Source organism: Zootoca vivipara, chromosome 14 (assembly GCF_965207765.1).
Source record: "Zootoca vivipara chromosome 14, rZooViv2.hap1.1, whole genome shotgun sequence".
In the NCBI taxonomy this organism is placed as follows: Eukaryota; Metazoa; Chordata; class Lepidosauria; order Squamata; family Lacertidae; genus Zootoca; species Zootoca vivipara.
In genome coordinates, this window is record NC_142597.1 from 23,746,057 (window position 1) to 23,764,939 (window position 18,883).

The following is an 18,883-nucleotide window of genomic DNA, read 5'->3' on the forward strand; positions in this document are numbered from 1 at the left end:
TTTAACCATGCACAATTTGGTGTCAGAAGCAGCCACCTCACTCTGCCTAATGGCAGGGCTATCCAATGGGGAACAAAGGAGCCTCTCATATAGAGCAGCTGACAATGGTTTTTTTTGTGTGTGTTTTGGCAGAGGACCCTATAGAGCAGTATTTCCGAAACTTGGGTATCTAATTGTTTTTGGACTACAACTCCCATCATCGCTGGCCACTGGTCTTGCTAGCTTGGGATGATGGGCTCAAGGGCCTTCAAAAACCTCGTGCTAACACTGCTTGCCAATATCCGAACCCCCTGCAATGCAGGAATCTCAACGAAAGCAGCCATGACAGATGGAGAGCTGAAGTCCAATGAAACAGGGAGGGCCACAGGCTCTCCAATTTTGCATCCAGTGGTGGCTTTGCACTATTGGGTGATACACTGGTGCAAGGCAAAGCATTCAGTCTTCAGCAGTCTCCACCACCACCTACAGTATTGAAGCTTCCAGGGGGCTGCAATAAGCAGGAGAGATTGGTAAAAGCTGGATGTCTTAACTCATGTGAGAATAGGCTGTTTCTGCTAGCAAAAAGCCACCATCAAATACAATCTTTCATCATCATCATCAACATCATCTTTTAATACTTTATTTGAAGTTAGGGATGGATGAATGTCAATTTTGGTTTCTCAGTTCCTCATTTTTCTGATCTGAAGTTCAACTCTCCATATTTCCACATCACTTTTCATTTTTTAAAAGTATAAAATGTCATTGAACGCGACTTTCTCCCAACTTTCATGCTTGCATTAAATTTTGACTACATTCTTGCAAAGCATTTCCCCATCCTATAATGTATTTTGTATGTTATTTTCTCTGCTATGTGCATTTTTCCCATGCACACTTTGCCAAGTACATGCACACACTGCTTGATTGCACGACTACATTGCAAAATTCAGAGAAGGGCAAATTTTGAAGGATGACTCTGTTTTGGTTCCCATTTTCTTTCAGAAAGTACAGATCGGGCAACTTCCCCTTTAAATGTGAACTGACATGAATTTCTCCCACATTCCTACTTGAGGTTAACAGTTTCATGCTATTAGCCAAGCAGGATCCAAACAATTTTAAATGAAGAGGCTGAAAAATTAATGTGGGGAAGGAGGGTCCTTTAGAGGAATTCACAATTCACAATTATAAGTTTTGGTGCTGACCTTTAAAGCACTAAACAGCCTCGGCCCAGTATACCTGAAGGAGCATCTCCACTCCCATAGTTCAATCTGGACACCGAGGTCCAGCGCTAAGGACCTTCTGGTGGTTCCCTCACTATGAGAAGTGAAGTTACAGGGAAGCAGGCAGATGGCCTTCTTGGTAGTGGTGCCCGTCCTGTGGAACCCCTCCCATCAGATGTCAAGGAAATAAACAACAATCTGACTTTTAGAAGACATCTGAAGGCAGTCCTGTTTAGGGAAGTTTTTAATGTTTGATGTTTTATTGTGTTTTTAATATTCTGTTGGGAGCCGCCCTGAGCAGCTGGGGAAACCCAGCCAGATGGGCAGGGTATAAATAATAAACTATTGTTATTGTTCTTATATAGAGGTCCTGGTCTCAGACTTTTAAAATCTGCAATCTTATGAGGAATGTTTTCTTACTGCCTGGTGCTTAGTTTAAAGAGGGGGCAGCTCCTGTTTCAGGAGGGAACACAGGGCATGATTTGGCTACAACTGGAGCGCTTGCAGATTTCCCTTATAAGAACGTAAGAAGCTGAATCAGGCCAGGGGCCCATCTAGTCCAGCATCCTGTTCTCACAGCGGCCAGCTAGCTCAGTGTTTCTCAACCAGTGTGCCTCCAGATGTTTTGGGACTACAACTCCCATCATTCCTGACCACTGGTCTTGCTAGCTAGGGATGATGGGAGTTGTAGTCCCAAAACATCTGGAGGCACACTGGTTGAGAAACACTGAGCTAGATGACTGTGAGAAACCTGAAAGCAGGATTTGAACACAAGAGCCCTCTCCCCTCTTGTGGTTTCCAGGAACTGGTATTCAGAAGCATCACTGCCTCAAACTGCAAAGGCACAGCATAGCCATCAGAGTTAGTAGTAGTAGTAGTAGTAGTAGTAGTAATATAATAATAATAATAATAATAATAATAATAATAATAATAATAATAAATTATTTGTACCCCACCCATCTGGCTGAGTCTCCCCAGCCACTATAGGTAGCTCCCAATCGAGTATTAAAACAATACAGCATTAAATATTAAAAACTTCCCTAAACAGGGCTGCCTTCAGATGTCTTTTAATAATAGGATAGCTGCTTATTTCCTTGGCATCTGATGGAAGGGTGTTCCACAGGGCGGGTGCCACTACTGAGAAGGTCCTCTGTCTGGTTCCCTGTAACCTCACTTCTCGCAATGAGGGAACCGCCAGAAGGCCCTCGGCGCTGGATCTCAGTGTCCGGGCTGAACGATGGGGGTGGAGACGCTCCTTCAGGTATACAGGACCAAGGCCGTTTAGGGCTTTAAAGGTCAACACCAACACAGGTCATTTATAGCCTTATCCTCCATGAAGTTGTCTAACCCTTTTAGAAGCCATTCGAGTTGGTGGTCACCACTACTTCTTTGGGGAGGGAACTCCACACTTTTAACTGTGTGCTGCATAAAGTACTTTCCTTTTGCTAGCCCTTAATCTTCCCGCCTTGAGCTTCATCGAATGCCCATGAGTTCTGGTGTCATAAAAAGAGGGAGGGACACTTTCTCTCTCCACTTTCTCCATGCCATGCATCATTCAAGCGCTGTTACTGCTGAAACTGCAGGGAGCCAGGGGGGAGGGAGGGGTTATTTCATACCTGTAGCCACTGGCGTCGAAGAGAAGCACATGGCAGCCGTGCTCCAGATGCATTCAACTGTTTGTGCTTCTTCCTAGTTGTGTGAACACAGTTCTTCCTGTATGGATAAGAACAGAATCAAATATCAGCATTTTGACCCCACCTTAGGACATGCAGCACAAAAGGAAACGACGCTTGAATCACTTACTCCAAAAACGTGGGTTTCAGCAGACAAAGCAAAGAAGACTGAGCACATTTTCTCTCCCCCTCGTCCCCATCCAAGGAAATGTTAAGAGGAAATGAGAGTCACAGGTTACTTCCTCCGGTTCCTACTAGCCTGGTACCTGCAGTGCTACAGGCTCCATGCAGTATATTTATTCAGCCAGTAGATGTCACCGTACACTTCATGGCATGACACTAGGAGAGAGGAGCGGGGTCTCTTCTAACAAAGTACTAACAGGGATTTTTCACAGCAGCACTAAGTAAAGCTAAAATACTCCAAAATACGAGAAAATAAAAAGAGATTGCTGGATCATCTAATGCAGGCTTCCTCAGACTCGGCCCTCCAGATGTTTTGAGACTACATTTCCCATCATCCCTGACCACTGGTCTTGCTAGCTAGGGATCATGGGAGTTGTAGGCCAAAAGCATCTGGAGGGCCGAGTTTGAGGGAGCCTGATCTAATGCCAGCATCTGCTTCTCACAGTGACCAACCAAATGTCTGGGGGAAATCCACAAGTTGTTTGTAGGTATTAGGTTTGTAGGTGTTGCATATTTTATTATTTTAATAAGGTAGATTGTTTTCATTCTGTACCTGTTGAACTATGTTAGTGGTGAGACAGACAGGTGTCAGCCACTCACTTTGAACACTCCAAATAGAGGAGGAAACTGGGATTAAAGAATGTTGGGTCTTATCAGATACCTTGAGCAGCTCCTGAATAAATGCTTTACACACAGTAAGTACCAAGTTCAACCTTTGGCATCTCCAGCTAGAGCTGGGGCAGCTCCCATTGTGAAATCCTATAGAGCTGCTGCCAATCAGTGCAAACAATACTGAGCTGCATGGATAGCCCCAAAGTGGAAATTACAGGAGATACCAACGATTGAGGAGTGGCAAACGAAGATGAAGGACTATGCTGAACTGCCAAAGCTGACCTGTGGGATCCGAAATCAGGGTGAGACAAAGTTCCAGAGAGATTGGAGTAAATTTATTGACTACATTAGTAATAACTGTAGAAGTTTGAAGACACTTGCGGGATTGAAATAAATCCTACGATGTGAACTTGATTTATAAGAGGGAACTGTGAGATTCAGATTGAGAAACAAAGCCGAATGACGGGAGGGAGGGAAGTCACAAGCTCGGCAGAGCGAATGGTAAAGAGGAGAGTGAATATGCGATGGAATGTAATTTGTTTTGTTTATTTGAAAAAAATTTAATAAAAATTATTATGAAAAAAAATACTGAGCTGCATGGAACAATGCTCTGGCTTGGGATAAGGCAGCTTCATAAGGAAGGGGGAAGAAGGGAAGGATCTAATAAAATAAAAACAGGCACTGAACAGTATTGAAGCAATGCAGCCATTTGGTGAGATCAGAGTATAGATTGTTACAGGTTGGAGGGGTCAGTCTGAATGCTGCCTGTGGGTCCTTTTGAACCTGCAATCCTGTACCTCTGATGGAAGTGGAAACCAGTCAAACCAGTTCCTTTGCTAAGGTAATGGCATTGGCCGGCCAGTTAAGTACTGTCCTTTGCATGTCCTAACAGACTGCTATGGGCAGGCCTTTTCTGCCCCCCCCCCCGGTTAGCTGGATGCCACATCATCTTAAGATGGGGAGCAACAGGCCAAGGACTTTTTGTTTGTGAGTGAGTTTGGGGCTGATGCTGGAAGCAGGAGACACAGAGGCCTGTCTTACTCTGTGCTGGAGCCAAGAGCTATGGTTTGGGGATCTGAGCAGGAGTCCATGGGAAGGCAAGTTCTCTTGGAGTGTTGATGCTGCGAGCCCCTCCATCCTGTGCTCAGGTTGGATATATGAGTAAATAAAACCATGCATCCTAAACACACTGCAAACTCAATTCACTGTCATTCCAAGAAAATGAAACACTTTCACAGAAAGTGAAAGTGGCGTCGATGAGAACTTTGGATTACAACAGGAAAATAAAGAAGAAGAAAATTAAAATATTTCACACAGAACTACAAAGGACTAGCCAGCTTGCTAAACGAATTCAGAGGCTGTTAAAAATAAAGGACGGGTCAACATTGGAAATGTTTATCGGGACTATTTGGACTAATTAAGGAATGCAGTACAATATTAGATGATTACTCCCCGAACTTCAGAGCATGGGAAGTCACCCAAAGAGATATAATTTGGTGTGGTTATTTGGCTTTTTTGATTGTATTCTGATTTGGAATGTTTTGATGTGGTTTTTATTGGATTGTTAAAATGGAAAACTTAATAAATATTATTTTCTGGAGTCTCTCACCCCTCAGATATTGGGGTGCAAGCCACAAGATATTTTCTCAGCTTTGCAGGTACATGGAATGTGCTACTTTTGAAGTGAAGAATTAGTCAACTGGTGGTACACCCAGTTTATTTTTTATGTATGTAGTAACGGCACTTTTCACCTCGAATGTTAATAGGGTGGCACTTGCTGCAACAACTTCATGAAGAGTACCGGCACTTTTCTTTCTTTCTTTCTTTCTTTCTTTCTTTCTTTCTTTCTTTCTTTCTTTCTTTCTTTCTTTCTTTTTAAAGTTAAAGCACTAAGTACACCCCTGGTGTTAAGGACTATTAGGCTACAAATGTACACCTTTTCCTCACATCCTTCATCCAAACAGCCCCATGCCATAGCAGGCCATGTACCTGCTCATAACCCTGCGTGTTTTCCTCCTGCAGCCTGTTTCTTTCCCTGAAGTTTAGCCTTACTTTTTTTTTTAAGAGAATCTCTCATAGACACTGATTGATGTCTCTTCCACAATCCTGAAGGCTCCCCCCCCAACCCTTCCTTTTTGCAATTAACAGGCCAGACATGTCTAAATAAACTGGGGCACAATGACTTTATGACTAAGGCAGCGATGCCAGGCCCCCTGATGAATATGGGCTCTTAAATGAAACCAAACAAAAATAAGCCTGGCTAACAAGTCTCTAGGCTTGTTCCTTCGGGATGACAGATTGACAAAACATAGGCTTTTTATAACTCTCAAACCAAAATAAGCCATTGACCCAGCTGCGGTGCCATGCTAAACAATCGTGGCTCTATATAGGCCTCACCAAAGCGGAGCGTTTTGTGGGAGCGCGGGATGGGGTCGATTCAGGCCTTTCCACAGATGTTCTCTGGGTGAGGAGAAACTGGACATAAAAACATAAGAAGAGTGCTGGATCAGGCCAGTGGCCCAGCATCCTGTTCTCACAGTAGCCAGACAGTTGCCTGTGGGAAGCTAGCAAGCAGGATTTGAGCACCAAGGCTCTCTCCCCTCACCTGCTTTCCAGGAGCATAGTTTCCATCAACTCTAGAGGCAGAGCATAGCCACTGTGGCTATTAGCCACCAAAAGCCCTCTCTTCCTCCATGAATTTGTCTAATCCTCTTTTCAAGCCATTCAAGTTAGTGGCCCTCACTGCCTACTGTGGCAGTGAGTTCCATAGTTTAACTACGCACTGGCTATAGGGTCCACAGTGCACATAGAAAACAAGAAGCAGTCGTTATTTGGGTTGATTTTTTTTCCTTAAAGGAAATTAATTCAAATTACTTTCTGGTCTGAAACCATCATCAATGGAGCTTCTTTATTTCTGGCAGTACTCAACGATACACAGTACCAGAGGGTGGGGAGTGCAAGGAAGCAACTGTGGCGAAAAGGGGGGTTGCGGAAAGCTGAGGTGGCGGCGAGGGAAAGGAGGCCCTTGTTCAGGGCTGTAGTTGCTGCTCTCAGTCAACAGGTGGCACTGTCCCCCCTCAGCTGCCCCGCAATGTGCGCTCTCCCCCCTTGGGTGCGCTGCCATGCCACTGCCTCACTATGCCACAAGTGGCCAGGTGTGAGTGCTGCTTCTCCTTCACCTCTGCTTGGTGGAGAGAGAGAGAAATGGGAGGAGAAAGCAACCTTTGTTGCTGGAACCGCTGCTGCTGGAACTGCCCATGCTGTGGCTGGGGCAAGCCACAGAGGTGAGTGCAGATGGCCCAACTGGTTACTAGGAGGAGAGGAAGGCAGGAGAAGGAGAAAGGGGAGGACAGGATGCTGTGTGTGTGTGTGTGTGTGTGTGTGTGTGTGAGAGAGAGAGAGAGAGAGAGAGAGAGAGAGAGAGAGAGAGAAGGAGGGAAAGGATCATGGTGAGTACTGGCACTTTTTTCTAGAAAAAAGCACTAATCATCATCAACAACCACCTCTTTAACCTGAAAGGCCTCCTGTATCCTCACAGACCTTCTTGGATATTAAGATCTGCAGAGGAAGTCCTCTTGGTAGTTCTGCCACCCACAGAAGTCCAGGGGAAGTGATGGCCCGGGGGACGGCATTATTTGCGACAACCCTTAAAATGTGCAATTCCCTCCTCACAGAGGCACACCAGGCACCAGAGTTGGACCAAGATCTGGGAGGCCAAGGTTCAAGTTCCCACCCAGCAACTGGAGTTCAGAAGCATTCTTGCCTCTGGCAGAGAAGGTTGGACATAGCCATTGTGGCTACTAGACCTTAATAGCTTTTTCTCCATGAATCTGACTCATGTTAAAAGGGGGGCACTGTCCCTCCAGTTGTTGTGGGACTCCAACTCCTAGGGGGACATCTAGGACGGAGGAGGCAGCAGAGGTAGGGTGGCCGGAGGATCAAGCTGAATCCAGCTCTGATTCAGCTGCTTGCTGCATGACTTGGACTGTGTTCAACCCATTCCTCCTCGTGAATAACCAGTCAAGGGTGGAGGTTCTTATTTGTACGCTCCTTTGCTTAATTTCTTGCAGCATCCCTAATTTGGGCTCAGCTGTTCATTTGCTTCAGAAAGAAATGCACAAACCCTGATCTGGATGACTCTGTGTGCATGGGCACAGTGGCTCTCCTGTCTCATTTGCAACATGCAACATGCTTGGCCAGTCTCTGCATATGAAAGGCCAACATCCAACGTCCTTTTAAAATGTTACAGGTAGGTAGCCGTGTTGGTCTGATGCAGTCAAAACAAAATAAAAAAATCCTTCTAGTAGCACCTTACTACTACTACTATGACAAACTTAGTTGGTCTCTAAGGTGCTACTGGTTCCATAGTGTAGTGGTTATCATGTCTCCTTTACACACAGAGGAACCACTAAGTTGTTTTGGGACCCAGGTGGCGCTGTGGGTTAAACCACAGAGTCTAGGGCTTGCTGATCAGAAGGTCGGTGGTTGCAATCCCTGCAACGGGGTGAGCTCCCATTGCTCGGTCCCAGCTCCTGCCCACCTAGCAGTTTGAAAGCACATCAAAGTGCAAGTAGATAAATAGGGACCGCTCCGGCGGGAAGGTAAACAGCGTTTCCGTGCTCTGCTCTGGTTCGCCAGAAGCAGCTTTGTCATGCTGGCCACATGACCCGGAAGCTGTCTGCGGACAAACGCTGGCTCCCTCGGTCTATAGAGCGAGATGTGCGCCGCAACGCCAGAGTCGGACACGACTGGACCTGATGGTCAGGGGCCCCTTTTAGGTGCTACTAGAAGGATTTTTTAATTTTCTTTTAAAATGTGTTAGGGTGGGTGGGGGGTTTATTGGTTTGTTTTGTTTTTGTTTTTATTATGCATTTTGTGTTTTTATATTACAATTTTTATGTCACACTGCCTGAGACCTGTGGGCATTGGGTGGTATACAAATTTACCGTAATAAACAATTAACAAACAAACAAACATCTAAAATGACTCATTTTCCATCCCATACAGCAGAATACCTTAAATGTCTGTGTGCCTGCATGCAGAGACCTCTGTTTCCTGCTACAATGGCTGATTTGGCACGCTTGATGACATTTATTCCTGATTACTCTCATGTAGGGCCTGAAACACCAGTCCAAGTCGAAATGCAATCCTGCTGTATAGTGTCAGCCTCCGACTCGGCACTTAAATGCTGGAAACAATTCCATTTGGATCTGCTTCGCTGAGAGGCCTCGCTACTTCAACACTCCTGTTCCCAACACACATACTGTGCCTTGAATATGCTCAGCCCTTCAGATGGCACCATGCCTGAACCGGCTCGCCCAGGGGCATGCTAATGCCATGTCAAGATGAAGTGGGTAACAAACAGTAATGTTATCCACTGCTCTGCACAAAACCTTGGCACGGCCTCTTGCTTCCGCTCTTGGTGACACCGGCGAGTGTGCCAAAAGGGGAAGAGGAAACTCTCCAAATCAAAGGGTGTGTGATTGGGACTTGCCAGTCCTCGAGGCTGCCAAAACGTTATAGTATGGCAGTGGGCCTCTTGTCAATCCCCAAAGAGCATTAATGATAGGAAATATGGATATTACTTGCAAATACGTAGACTTCTCATCTGGCCAGCCTCATGGAACTTAATGAACCGTAAAGGATGACATTGGTTGCTCACTCGCTCAGAAAAAAGATGGCGGACATCCAAAAGACAGTAACCCTAGGTGGTCAAGTGCTGTTTGACTAAAAAAACACACCCACGGATGTAGAAGTCAAGGAGACAATGTATATGCTATTATTTTCTGGTTTTCTGCCCCTGGGCTGTAAATATCTATGGAAAAATATGTCTGCACAGCCACATTCTGTGTGGTTCCATTTGCAAACAATATAATCTCTCTTCAAATTATAGTCCTCCAATATGTATGTTTCATAACAGTTGCACTGCATTACGAGTTTCTGTAGTCTTAAGGGCATGCTGCAAGCTGCCTAATATTCGGACATGGGCAAAAAGGTTCAAAGTATCAGGACAATAGTGCAATGCTCACTGCTTTATGGAAAAGTGGATTTGGATAAGGTTGCCCTTGTTCTGAAACACTATTCAATTTTAATTGAACTATACATTTTGAGCCAAATTCTGCGATTAACAGAATTGGTTGGCAATCCTGTTGATAATGCAAAACCCAGTGAGCTACAAGTGACCAAAAAAAAGTCTCATTGAAAAAAACACTATATTTAGTTTGCCTTTAATTTGTTCTGATTTCCATTTAATTCAGGTGCCACTTTAATATTCAGCATTGCTGCAAACACTCCCTGGCGCACAGCAGTGATGTCACTGGTGTGCGCCAGGGCCTAGGTTTTTCTAAGATCAGGTTGTACACTGTGCATATTACAGACTGCAGGATAAAGATTATACAGTTAAAAGATTAAGGAGTGCAGTCTTAAAATTAAACCAATTGGTTCCACCCTCCTCCACCCCCATCACTACAATGCAAGTTGTTGAGGCAACATCACAACTACAAAGTGTAATTATCAATTAGAGTGTGTGGCTCTTGCAGTTTTCCTTCTTTTGCATGTGCACATGTTTAAAAGCACTTTCCAGCATGCCAGACCTTTTCTCAACCTAAGGGCTGGCTTCCCTTTGGGGCAAGCTTGTAGGGGCCAGATGCTCACGGTGGGAGGAGCTTGGAATCGGGCCATAATTGTTTGGAGAAAGGCTCACAACTCAGACCCAGTTCCCAATGAACTACAGAATGCACCACTGTATGACTCCTCTAGGATAAAATCCCCTCCCTTTGGAAAGAAAGGCTCTGGACTGGGACAGCCAACTTGGCAGATCAATTAGCTGCCAGGCTACACTTCCCATTTCCCATAGCATTGGACATGCTGGCTAGAACTCATAGGACCTGCAGCCACGCAACTTCCAGAGGGCATCAAGTTAGATTGTACACTTCACCAAACTATGATTCTCAGGGGCAGGGATGGGGAATCTGTGGCCCTCCAGATGTTGCTGAACTCAGCTCCCAGTATGTGAGTTTAGGATTGCAGCCAAAGTTATTTTTGCATGATGCTGTGCTGTACCCTGAGGGAAGGGGCACATCAAAAGAAGGGTGTTGTGTATCTTCCATAGTCGCCTGCCAGACTAAGGGGTCAAAGGAAGCGCTGACTCCTGCTTGCTCTGCGCCAAGGGTCACTTTGTTTCAGGTCTGTTGCTTCAAAGCTTCCCTACTTAAAGGGCAAGGTCGCTGGCAAAAGAACTGGTGAGCCCTGCTTCCCCATGAGGGACACATTCCTTTGGCGTTGTTTGTAATCTCTGCATTGAAATAAAAAGGCAAGTTACATTTCCAATTATATATATCTATATATATGCAATTGAAATTGAATCATCTCATCAGTTTTGGTCCCAGGAGCAACTTAGAATCATAGAATCGTAGAATAGAATAGAATAGAATAGAATAGAATAGAATAGAATAGAATAGAATAGAATAGAATAGAATAGAATACAGTGGAACCTCGGTTTATGAACACCTCGGTTTACGAATTTTCGGTTTACGAACGCCGCGGGCCCATCTGGAACGGATTAATTCACTTTCCATTACTTTCAATGGGAAAGTTCGCTTCAGTTTATGAACGATTCAGTTTATGAACAGACTTCCGCAACCAATTACACCCATGCTTCGGGTTAATTACGCTTCAGGCTGAGTACTCCGCGGACCCGTCTGGAACAGATTAATTCACTTTCCATTACTTTCAATGGGAAAGTTCGCTTCAGTTTATGAACGCTTCAGTTCATGAACAGACTTCCGGAACCAATTGTGTTCATAAACCGAGGTACCACTGTAGAATAGAAGGACCCCCTGCAATGCAGGAATCTCAGCTATAACAACCAGGACAGGTGTCCATGCCACCTCCGATTAAGAACCTCCAAGGAAGGAGAGCCCACAACTTCCTGAGACAGTTCTACTGTCAAACAGCTTTTACTATCAGAAACTTCTTCCTAATGTTTAGTTGGAATCTCCTTTCCTTTAACTTGAGAGTTGGAAGGTACCACGAGAGTCATCTAGCCCAACTCCTTGCAATGCAGAAATGCTTTGCCCGATGTGGGGCTCAAACCCATGTCCCTGAGATTAAGAGTCCCATGCTCTATCTGAAGAAGTGTGCATGCACACGAAAGCTCATACCAATGACAAACTTAGTTGGTCTCCAAGGTGCTGCTGGAAGGAATTTTTTTATGCTCTGCCGAGTGAGCGATTGCGGTCTAATAGCGACTGCTCATTGAAAATCAATGAAATCATCAATGAAATCATCAATGAAAAAGCGAGCTTTGCATTTAATTTCACATCCAACATCACTTGTGTCCAGCAGAGGGCAGTAGCACATCTGCCACTAATTTGTCACCTGCTCCTCCATGGCACTCTCTACTGACGCATGTCGGCATCCTTTCATTTTGTTAGTGCACGTTTGCAATGGAGACACACTGGCAGTCTAATCCTGTACTTCCACCAACTAGGTTGTGGCCATAGCTCTAGACATAGAGCAAGCACCTAAAACTTCATTTGCAGGCCGGTGGGATGCTCCCATCAATGTGGCATACTGAGGAGCCGAGGATTTCTCAGGCAGCTATCAGGCACCAGAAGAAATATGGGGGGGGGGGGGCTTCTTCAGCTTGAGGGAAACATTCCCTTCTGAGCAACCTTCTGAGGGCTGCGTGCATGTGGTGGGCAGGGCCAGAGGCAAAAGTGGGAAGAGCAATGGATGCCAATTTTACCTTTGTGCAGTAGGCCTGTTTCTCTTCCGCACCCCTATCAATTCTCCATCCAGAAAAGCAAGAGGCATGTTCAGAGTTCAAGGACCCATCCCAGTTAGCTGGAGAACACCACTGACTGGGTTCTTCTTTGGCTATAAAGCAAATGTCAGTATTAGATGAGGTGGCTTTGTTCCTCCTGTTCACCCTTTTGAATGCAAAACTGATGTGTCTACAAAATGCCGATAAGGAAGGACTCCTTTCTGGGCTAAAAGAGCTTTCTTCTCCATGACTAAAGCTGGAATTCTACAGCTGCTGAAGGTTAGAAGAGTTGTCTTGTGGTATCTGTCATTTAAAAGCTCCTTGATTGATTTGAAGTCGATATTTCCAACGGCACAACCTAGAAGTAAATTCAAATGTTGCTTAGCCCAGTAGGCCAACTTCTAGTAAGGCAGGGCCCCCCTAAATGGAAATAGCTGCAGAACAATCTCACATGATGACATACACAACCAGCCCTGACACGGCCGTGTCACCAGCACTTTAAATTGGGCTGGAAACACCAGCAATCAGAACCGGGCCTTTCCCCCTCCCTGTAGTCCATTGTGAAAGTTGGGGTGGCCAATCACCCATCAATCATCAATTGCCACCATGCTGTTCAGCAGCAGCTACAAGGAGTGTCGCTGCTAGTACTGTGTCAGATGATTGTCACTGACCGCGTGCCCCAATTTGTCTGTTTGCAGATGTGGTTTGAATTCAAACTGTGCTTGCAAATGGACGTTTTTATTCTGGTTCTATACAGACTAGCCTATTGCGCAGGGGGGGGGCATGCCTATTTGCATGGGCAGTTTGGATACAAACTGTGTCTGCAAATGGAGAAAGTGGGACTCATGGCTGACTGGCATTGAAAGTGTGTCTTCGGAGGGCTCACCTTCAGTGCCAATCAGGTGACACTGATAGCAAACTCTCAGGGCTGCACAAGGGAGTTCTCAACAGGGAACTCCTGAGTACAGCTGATCCCAACAGGGCTCTCTGTCAGTGCCAATGAGCTGCTCAGCACTGGCAGCACGCCCTGCTCGCAAAGGAGCATTTGGGAGCGCCCTTTAAGTTCCCAGTTGCTCCTTTGCAGCCATGTCCCTATCTGCCCAGCACCCAATGTCACATATGATAACAGGTAGGTTTGTTTGCTGAGAAATGGGATTGGAGGGGTCAAATTAGGGCTTATGAGCCAGAGGGTCCCCATGTTTGCACCTTGAGGCTGGTTCTCCCTTTTTGTCTTCTCCTTTGGATGATAACGATTAGGAGTAAAATTCAGTCAGAACTGGTTGTGTGTCTAGATTTCATCTTCCCTAGTGGTTGGCCTTAAAGATACAATCCCTTCTTCCCAGTGACAGAAAAGAGTGTGGTTTTTTTTAAAAAAAGGTAAAGGGCCCCCTGACAGTTAAGTCCAGTCGCAGACGACTCTGGGGTTGCGGCGCTCATCTCGCTTTACAGGCCGAGGGAGCCGGCGTTTGTCCGCAGACAGTTTTTCCGGGTCATGTGGCCAGCATGACTAAGCCACTTCTGGCACAACGGAACACTGAAACCAGAGCAGCGCACAGAAACGCCATTTACCTTCCCGCTGGAGAAGTACCTATTTATCTAATTGCACTTTTGGCGTGCATTCAAACTGCTAGGTTGGCAGGAGTTGGGACCGAGCAACGGGAGCTCACCCCATTGCAGGGATTCGAACCGCCGACCTTCTGATCGGAAAGCCCAAGAGGCTCAGTGGTTTAGACCACAGGGCCACCGCGTTCCCAGTGACAGGAAAGTGTGTGGCTTAACAACAAATAAACAAGCACAAACCAAGACAGCTTGGGGACACCCTGTTATATGTCTGACCTTCCCTCAAGCTCAGGTGATGAACTGGACGAGGAATCTCCATTTCCCCCTTACTATCCCAGAAGACTATTTGGATTCAGAAGGCCGAATTGCCACTATGCTAGGAGCCAATGACTGCAGAACAAGGCAGCAGCCCTTCAAGGGCACAGAGCAGCTCCTCCAAAAGCAAGACTGGCCTGGTTGGCCTTGAGATGACCTCTGAAGCATGCTGAAGCTATATAGTTTTCTTGCCCTGAGGGATAGCACAGTTGGTAGAGCACGAGACTCTTAATCTCAGGGTTGTGGGTTTGAGCCCCACGTTGGGCTAAACGTTCCTGCATTGCAGGGGGTTGAACTAGATGATCCTCAGGGTCCCTTCCAACTCTGATTCTGTGATTGAAGGGTTGGGTGGGTGGATGCATTTGTAGCCCACCTTTTTCTCCAAGAAGCTCCAGGTGCCATACATGCATTTTCCCCACCACCACCACAATCCTGTGAGGCAGGTTAGGCTGAGAGGCAGCAGTTCCGATAGCACTTGCTTGAAAGCCATTTTACTGCAGCGGGTGGGGAGACTGCCAGGTTTTCTGGGCTACCACTCCCATCGCCACCCCAGCCATTCTGGGTCCTATGGGAGCTGTTGTCTGACAATATCAGGAGTGGACCATGCTGGTGATCCTTGGTGTACAGTACACCATCCTGAGCTCCTTGAAGGAACAGCAGGATTTTTTTTAAATGCAAACTATGCAGGTATTAAATCTCAAGCGCAGGTATGCACAGAGAAGTTCTCATTTATGGATGTCATTGTGGAACATGCTTCACTGTGAGGATCATTTTTTTTAAAATAATAATATTGTGCAGCTTAAAGTCTATTGAGTCAATCACAATGGGGGACCCAACCCCAGCACACATGCCCCCTCCCAAAAAAGACCCCTCCAAGTTACTCATCCAAACCGTTGCCAGTTGATCTTTGCCTCTGTGCTGGAAGATGGGTTCTATGCCCTGGGCTTAAACCCAGCTCCTTTCCTGTCAAGTTCTGTATTTGCAGGAAGGTGTTGGGAGGCAAAGCTGCTGCGCTGCTCTTCTTTTTTCGCCTGCGACTTCAAATGAATTCAGCACTGATTTGTTGCCCTAATCGGAATTCATTGACTTCCTGCCTTTTGCAAATTGATCATAAAAACGTGTTAAAAGTCAGTCAAAATGGAAATCCAAAATTACATGGCCTCCTTACGGTTGCTATGGCAACACATGATGTTCCTCTAGATCAGGGGTGTCAAACTCAAATTCATCGGGGGCCGCATCAGCAGTTTGGTCACCCTCAAAGGGCCGGTTGTGTCTGTAGGACTATGTGTCCACTCTTTATTATCATAAATTATTGTCACTGCATTCAATTATTACTGTTTTTTGTAGTAATGTAAGCTCATTCCCGCCCCCACGCGGATCACATTCCTGCATCGTGGCACGTGTGTGGGAGGGGATGTAAACGAGGGAAATTTGAACAAAAGGTGGGGATCGATGGCTTCGGGGGGGGGGGCTCAACTAAACCTTCGGCAGGAAGGAGAAAGCCACTGCTGGGATTAAAAACCTGCAGATGGAAAGAGGGCTTCCCTCTCCCGCCCTGCGCACACCCAAACCCCGCTAGGCAGGATGCCACACGCTGCAACCCACCCCATGCTTTGGAGAGGGGCAGGAACATGCGGTGCAGCGCCAACTCCCTGCTTTGCTTTTGCATCCTCCCTCCTCAGCGCCAGAGTCCCTTCCCCTCGCACTGAGGGAGGGCAGCGGATTTCCCGAGGAGGAAGGCGGCGGCAGCCCCAGCGGACGTGCATCTTCGCCTCAGAGCTGCTCTTCCCCCCACCCACGCTGTTGTCGTCTTCGCCGCCGCCTCTCCCTACCGGGACTGCAGGCATAGGAGGCTTGAAAACCTCCCCCCCAAAAAATCCCCCTCCCACCTACTCAAACCGCGAGGTGACTCCATCTGGAGCCCTACATCACGAGGGGCTGAGAGGAGGCGGTGGCAGAGCAGGAAGAGCAGGAACCCGTGCCGCCGCCGCCGCCTCCCTCCCGGCCGCCCCCCAGGGAGCAGCTCCGCCGGAACTGAGAAGCCAAAGGGCGGCTCGGGGGTGGGGGGCAGAGCAAAAGCCAGGCACCCTCCCGAGTGCCTATGAGGAGAAAACGGGGGAAGAGGGAAGAGAAACCCGGCTCCATCAAGAGAGCGGCTGTTGCGCTTCGCCTACTTCCCCCTCAGGCTCACTCAGCGTCCCTTTCGCCTGCTCGCTCGCCCACCTCCCGGATGCAGCCGAGGAGAGGAAGGGAAGCGGCGGGCGGCGGCTCCCCAGTGCCGCCTCACTCGCTCTCGGAGACAACAGCAAAGCCTGCCAAAAAAAAATCCAGCGCTGCTCCGTCCCAGCACCAACTTTGCCGGCAGCGCCTGTAGGGCTTTCCTACCTCCTCGGCGGGCTTCCTCCTCCTCCTGCATCTCACTTCCCCGTCTGGCCGCTGTGCCACCGCCTCCCTCAGCCTCATTCGAAATTGAAATTCCCTCGCCAAGGCCGTCAGCGCGGCTCCAGCGCCCCGGCCTCCGCCTGCAGCCCCGCCCCCATTTTTGACCCTCGGCCAATCGCAGGCTCCAGAACTACTGTCAGTGGTTATTGTCGGCGGCGGCTACGCGGGCCACATGACGAGGTCTGGCGGGCCGGATTAGGCCCCCGGGCCTTGTGTTTGACACCCGTGCTCTAGATGAAGTGTGTGTGTGTGTGTGTGTAAAGGGGCAGGTGTCCCTTTCCCAGATAAGCCAAGATACCCTGATTCTCAGATTTCTTTCTTTCTTTTTAAAAAAGGAGTATGTTTGTACCATTTGGAGAACATGAAATATGAGACAATATGCGCAACCACAATACTCATTTCCTTTAAACAAAAAACAAAACAAAAAACAAGCCTGTATTTATTTATTTGGGGCATTTGCATCACACATACACATTCCTGGGGATGCTCATACCTGCCATGGTGATAGTACGGGGCAGGTCAAGCCTAAGGCATGTTGCTGCCTGAGGTAGAGAGCAAGCTCCTACCTTTCTTAATACTCCACACAGAAGCATACTGAAATGGCAGCCAAAACTTACTTGAAGATCTTCAGTGTTTCAGAGCCCTCCACCACACAGCTCTGTCCTCCCAACATCTCACCACCCTTCCCTGCCCCTCCACATCTGCCATCTTGAGCGACTGCCACATTCAGCCTAATGGAAAGGCCAATCATGATTTGTTGGGCTCTTTGTTCCATTCAGCCCTGTATTCATCACAAGCAGCAACGCTTTCCTTCCACTGCACCTCATCTTGCACCCAAAACTACGTTGCTCATCTCACCATCTGCTCTGGCAAAACTACGTAACATACATAACTTACGTTTTTAATTAAGTAAATTACATAAATTGTCGCTACGTCACCCCACCCCTCTGATTTCAATGCAAAGGAAACACTGTGCAAATGGTGGTGGTGGGGGAATGTAGTCAATTACATATTATTTTGCAGACTAAATAAAGCAACAAGAGTAAATACCACTAGGATTCAGTGGAACGAAGACCGGTGATTTATGCTCCTGTTCCCATTTCTGTTGGAATTCTCTGACACGCCTACAGATTTTGCAGAGTGCAAAAGGGAATATTTATTTGCGCATTGCACGATTAATCTATGGAACTCACAGCTGCAAGGTGTGAACTTTTAAGGAGGCCATCCATAAGGCAATGTCCAGCATGCCCCACCCCCCTCTTGGCCCATGTTCTGCCATGGGGAGGGGCTGGATTGTGAATAGGAAGAGAAATATATCCTTTCCCTTAAAAGAGTGTGGCTTTTGGAGAAGGGGGGGTTGGAACTTTCAACCATCACCACTCCTGAAGCACACCTTTTGAGTTATAAAACAAGCAAGACAAATCCCCTGAAAATCTAGTCCCTCTCTTTTAAAGATGGGTTTGTTAAGAACATAAGAGGAACTGTTGGATTAGACAAGCTATCTATGGCAGCATCTGTGTCCTGTTGTGGCCAAATGAATACCTGGGAGAAGCCCATTAGCAGGTAGGGATGCAGGAGAAATTTGACACAGTTCACACTTCAGCACAAACCAACATCATTTGCACTTCCAAAAACAAGACACAAGCCCAAATGAACATTAGAAATTAACAAGAGCTTCTTGGATCAGGCCAATGACAGCATCCAGGTGCCCGTGGGAAACTGACGAAGAAGCACCCATTTTTCAAACTTCACACTTCTCTGAACTTTTTCCAATGCACTTTTCTAATGAAAAGCAGGGTCTACTCAGAAAAAGTGCACATAAAATGTATATACTGGTCAAAACAACAAACAAAAGCCCATTATATTTGACCTTGGTGCCAGAGGCTAGTTTCTGTACACACACACTCATTCACTCACTCATCCCTCTCTAGCTCAGTGTTTCATAAACTTGGGCCTCCAGCTGTTTTCTGACTACAGTTCCCATCAGCCCTGACCACTGGACCTGCTAGCTAGGGATGGTGGGAGTTGTAGTCCAAAAACAGCTGTAGACCCAAGTTTGGGAAGCAGGGCCGTCTTAACCGTATCTGGCGCCCTGGCGCCGTGGTGCGAAGATCCCTCCAGCGCCCCCCAGCCCC

General features: G+C 47.0%; 1 long non-coding RNA gene across 2 annotated transcripts in view; it reads right to left on the reverse strand.

Moving 5' to 3' along the window:
* Positions 1–18,883, reverse strand: part of LOC118097159 (uncharacterized) — a 97,103-nt gene that overhangs the window by 14,660 nt on the left and 63,560 nt on the right. For both annotated transcript variants that reach the window (XR_015947132.1, XR_015947131.1), the window contains exon 3: positions 2,813–2,909. This is a non-coding gene — a long non-coding RNA (uncharacterized LOC118097159). The remainder of the gene's footprint in view (positions 1–2,812; positions 2,910–18,883) is intronic.